Source organism: Triticum dicoccoides, chromosome 6B, assembly GCF_002162155.2.
Source record: "Triticum dicoccoides isolate Atlit2015 ecotype Zavitan chromosome 6B, WEW_v2.0, whole genome shotgun sequence".
Taxonomy (NCBI): domain Eukaryota; kingdom Viridiplantae; phylum Streptophyta; class Magnoliopsida; order Poales; family Poaceae; genus Triticum; species Triticum dicoccoides.
In genome coordinates this window covers 719,907,326-719,913,325 of record NC_041391.1, presented here as the reverse complement: position 1 = coordinate 719,913,325, position 6,000 = coordinate 719,907,326, and positions in this window count along the sequence as shown.

Below are 6,000 nucleotides of genomic sequence, written 5' to 3'. Positions count from 1 at the left end.
GCCTTGAGCTCTTTGATTTCCTCTACATGGTTAGTCTCAGCACAAGTACTAGAGGAAGTATAAGCTTCATCGTTAGAGCAACAAGGCAAGGAAAGCAATTCATCACAAGATGTACCAACATTGTGAGTAGAGGAATTACAAGGACTAGCACATGGCAATATACTATTTTGACTAGAAGTAGTGCTAGTATCCACATAAGGCTCACTAGATGTTACCTTAGCTATCATGGCCTCATGAGCTATCTTTAGCACACTATGGGATACTAGAAGAACATCATGAGAGCTTGAGAGCTTTTCATGACTTTCTTCTAATTTCCCATAATGGCAAGATAGCACCTCAAGTTGAGCTCGTAGCTCAACATTCTCCTTCAAAAAGGATGCTTCACAAGTAATAGAATTAGTAGCACAAGCATCATCATTAACAACAAGAGGAGAAGGCAACTTGGCAAGCTCTTTTAAATAAGAAGCTTCAAGTTGAGCATGAGACTCGGTGAGTTTATGAGCTCACCCTTGATGACCCTTGAGCCATTTTCGAGGTGCTCAAAATCCTCAAGGAGTCTAGCATGAGCAACCTCAAGCTTAACATTTTTAGTTTCAAAAACATTGGCCACCTCAAGAGCTCTATCAGTAGATTCCTTCACTCTAGACAATTCTAGAGCAAAAGTCTCCTCAAGAGATTCCTTGGTGGTTTGTTCATGTTCAAGAGCTTGAGAGAGGTCTGCAATCTCATTAGTGTAATCACGCCCATGATCTTCCATTTTATCAATGGTGACCTCATGCTCCTCAAGACGAGATTCCAACTCATCAATATATTTCTTCCTCTTAATAGCAATGGACATAATTTCCATGAAGTTGGAACGAGCAATTTTATTTTTATGAAGAGCTTTAAAAACCATTTCCCCCTTAATTTTTAAGGAGGCAAAATTATCATTCTCTTCATCATTATCCTCATCATCATTAGCATCAACATCATCATCAAGAGACATATTGGGGTACAAAGTAGGAGATACCTTTGACGCCTTAGCCATAAGGCAAAACGCAATAGATGATGATGTAGGATCCCTTGAGGCACCATTAAACACCACATCTTTTTCCATGGAGTGTTCAGTTTCCTGTACATTGTTAGCACAACAATTCGAGGAAAGAGATGCATTTTTATCATGGCAACAAGACATAGCAAGCATATCATCATGATATTTAGTCAAGCAATTTCTACATGATATGCAAGGACTATCAACACAAGCATGTGAAACATTTGGAGTGCTCGAAGTGTTAAAACCCAAACAGGGAGCATTGCAATAATATAGTGATGAAGGATCATCCACAATAAGCATACTATCATCATTGCAATGACCAACACTACTCACCATATCATTACCTTGTGGCAAACCACATGTAGGTGAAGTAGAAGAAGTTGAGAAGACTATATGACCGGAGGTGGAGGGAGAACAACCATCCCCACAAATCTTGGACACACCATATTTATCTTGAAGCTTTGTCCATAACTCATGAGCATCCCGGAACGGCATGAGTTGAAATATAACTACATTGCTCAAAGCATCGAAAAGCACATTAGAGGCTTGAGCATTGAGATAAGAGTTTTTCTCATCCTCTAAAGATAATGTTTGGGGATCCTTTGGAGGAAAAAAACCCATATATACAATTCGCTCTATATTTGGGTCCATGACCTTAAAGAGATTAAGCATGCGAATTACCCAAACATTAAAATTTGTGCCATCGAAACTAAGAGTGTCAAAGAATCCTAATCCTCTAGTCGACATCTTTACTCTCTAGGCGGTTAAGCCCAACAAAGAGAGACGAGGCTCTGATACCAATTGAAAGATTGTGGATGTCGCCTAGAGGGGGGGGGTGAATAGGCGTTTTAAAATAATTACGGTAGAGGCTTGAACAAATGCGGAATAAACCTAGCAGTTAATTTGTCAAGCACAAAACCTTACAACAACTAGGCTCACCTATGTGCACCAACAACTTATGCTAAGCAAGATAAGCAACTATGTGATAGCAAGATATATGACAAGGAACAAAATGGCTATCACAAAGTAAAGTGCATAAGTAAAGGGCTCGGGTAAGAGATAACCGAGGCACGCGGAGACGATGATGTATCCCGAAGTTCACACCCTTGCGGATGCTAATCTCTGTTTGGATTGGTGTGGAGGCACAATGCTCCCCAAGAAGCCACTAGGGCCACCGTAATCTCCTCACGCCCTTGCACAATGCAAGATGTCGTGATTCCACTAAGGGACCCTTGTGGGCGGTCACCGAACCCGTAAAAATGGTGACCCTTGGGGGCGGTCACCGAACCCGTACACTTTGGCAACCCTTGGGGGTGGTCACCGGTACCCGTCAAATTGCTCGGGGCGATCTCCACAACCTAATTGGAGACCCCGACGCTTGCCCAGAGCTTTACACCACAATGATTGAACTCCGAACACCACCAACTGTCTAGGGCGCCCAAGCACCCAAGAGGAACAAGCTCAAGGGTACCAAGCACCCAAGAGTAATAAGCTTCTCAACTCGTAACTTCCATGTATCACCGTGGAGAACTAAAACCGATGCACAAATGCAATGGCAAGGGCACAAGAGTACCCAAGTCCTTCTCTCTCAAATCCCACCAAAGCAACTAATGCTAGGGAGGAAAGTAAGAGGAAGAACAAGAAGGAGAACACAAAGAACTCCAAGATCTAGATCCAAGGGGTTCCCCTGACATAGAGGAGAAAGTGATTGGAGGAAGTGTGGATCTAGATCTCCTCTCTCTTTTCCCTCAAAAACTAGTAAGAATCCATGGAGGTATTGAGAGTTAGCAAGCTCAAAGAAGGTCAACAATGGGGGCAAAAACGAGCTCAAGAGATAGGGAACCATTGGGGAAGAAGACCCCCTTAAATAGGTCCCCACGAATCTGCCCGTTATGTGCAGAAAACTGTAGGACCGGTACAACCGGTGCACGAACCGGTACAACCGGCCAAAGCAGAGGAAAAACCAACTTGGGAAAAGCTCTAAGCGGTACAATAGCCTGGGGAACCGGTAGTATCGGTTAAATCGGTTAAACCGGTCAACAACCACCCAAGAACCGCTCCAAAACAGAAACTAGTCCGGTGGTAGAGCGGTACATGGCCGGTACAACCTCCGGACCAATTCTAGAGTGGTACAACCGCTCCAAACACCGGTTGTACCGGTCAATCGGTACAACCTCTCTATGGGGCGGTACAACCTCTCTATATAAAACAGCCAATATCAAAATAGCCACAACTTTCGCATATGAGCTCCGAATTCGATGAAACGAAAGCTAGCAACAAGAGCTAACACAATATTGATAGAAATATCAATAAGAAGCAAATGAGCAAAGGCCCATAAGAAAATGGTGAGAACCCTTCCTTGGATAAGACCGCTAAAACCTCCAACACCAAAAACATCATAGAAGACGCATGCGAACTACGTTTTCGATGAACTCAAGCTTGTCATCAAGATGACCATAAGCTCTAAGACTCACAAAGAGAACCAAACAAGAACAAATAAACATGATGCAAGGATGCAATGGTTTGAGCTCTCTACTAACGATACGATCAAGCTACCAACTTGAGAGCCCCCCTTGATAGTACGACAAACGATCCTATAACCCGGTCTCCCAACTACCACCACGAGACCGGTAAAATAGAAAACCTATCAAGGGCAAACCTTTGCCTTTCACATGGTCCACTTGAGCTAGATGAAGATGATCTTGACTCCCTCAAGTTGGACCACCTTTCTTGATTGCGCTGGCTCGATGAAGACTAGATGATTGCTCCCCCATAGTCCACTATGGGTGAGCGACTCTTCGGCACATCTTCACAAGTCCATTGACACCACAATGGATGGCAAGATTCAAACATGATTGCTCCCCCATACTCCATTATGGGTGAGCCACTCTTCGTGTTGCTCCACTTGAAGTTGCACACAGCAAACTTGATGACGATCACCACTTGATGTCATCCTCCATGGGTTGTATGGGATCTTCCTCTTTACGCAAGACCATGGAAACATACCTAACCCCACAAAGAACTCTCACGTAGACCATGGGTTAGTACACAAAGCGTAATGGACAATTCTTACCATACCATGGGAACACTTGGTCCCTCTCGGTACAACTTGTGTGCTTTGTGTGTTGATCAACTTGAATCACTCTCTATACTTAGGCTAGATCAACCTTGAATCTTTCCAACTCTCTTCATTTGGATGATGTCTTGAAGGTAAACATGAATGATCACATAATCTTCTTCTTCAAGACATGCTTGCAATAAGCTCAACACTCACATGACCAATCTATTGATAATTGCTTAATAGCACCTTGGTCAACTCATAAACTCCTTGAAACCAACACATGGACTTCAAGAAAAGCCTATGGACAAAACCTTCAAATATAACTCAAGGCAACCATTAGTCCATAGAGATTGTCATCAATTACCAAAACCAAACATGGGGGCATCACATTTTCTTTCAATCTCCCCCATTTTGGTAATTGATGACAATCACTTTCAAGAGAGTTTATATAAGGAATTATGCATCACCATGCAATACAACAACCAATAGTGCATGCAAATGAGATGCAAATGCTAAGGAACAAAACCAAAGCAAGAGGAGACAACTCTCTAAACTTCTCCACACAACTCTCTGAAACTTCTCCCCCATTGGCATCGATTGCCAAAATGGGCTAAAAGCTTAGAAGGCCAATATAAAATGTGTTCCTCCATAAATTGTGTATTTCTCAACAAGAGAGTGGAATGCAATACACATATCCAATGGTAAATACTTGGAGGAAGACAAACTATATTGAGGCCCAAAGATTGCAAAAGGAAGATATGCCACAAAGACATAATCAAAGAGAGAAACACGCAATCAAGCAATCAAAAGATACCAATTGAAGCAAGATATCAAAAGATAACAATTGAACCAACTAGGCCAATGATCCTACGAGCCACATGAATAAAGGATATTATGATAAGAGCGGAGCAGTGTTCCAAAGAAACTAGAGAAGCTCCCCATGATTTGTGCACATCAAGAATTTTTGTATTTGGATACAAAGTGCACAAAATAGGATCATAGCTCAACCAAAATCAATAGAAACTTACAACAAGTGCAAAGAGAGCATATAGGAAACTAAGCCTAGTACTTGCAACAAACACATGGTTGAGCAACAAGTAAGAGAGGCAACTTAAGAGTGGGCTCAACCAAAAAGATGTGTGTGGCTCAAGGCAATGCACTTGAGAAGACTAATGTACAGAAGAGCATTAAGCAACAATAAAGTCTTCAAATAATGAGGCACACGGTGCAAGGCCTATCATTCCCACACATAACTAGCGAATGGGTTCACAAACTTACTAATAAGCATATAGAGAACCTATGTTTGTGACAACCCGCGGTGAAGATAGAAGATGAGAGGCTCATCAAGACGAGGGATACCAAAAAAAAGATGGCAAAAGCCTCATAAAGATAAGCAAGAGTAAAATAATCTTCACCACACAAGGGTTCAACAAGATGCAACGAGATAAGACCCGCACTCAAGCCACACACTTTCATGGAGCCACCAAAGAAATAACATGAGAAAGAAACGATGGACATGAAAGAAAGGGATATCAACTAGAGATGTACCTTCTCTCAAGTGTATAAGATTCTAGGTAGATGAAAATCATGATGATATCAATCCACAAAGAAGGATATACACATGAAATAGTTACAAAAAGGAAAGAACAAGATATCCACAAGGAAGTCATAAATATACCAATAAGAAATTTGCTTGAGAGCATAGCACATAGCTAGATATGGTCTTATTGTATATAAATGAATTCCAACCACACGAACATCAAAGACATCACAACTAGCAACAAGAGATCATTGTTGGGATGCTTTGAGAAAGGAAACAAGTAACACAAGAAAGAATGAATAGCATGCCATGATACAACCTACACAAGGTTGATGCAAGAAATGTGTGCATGAAGTAGATGATGAT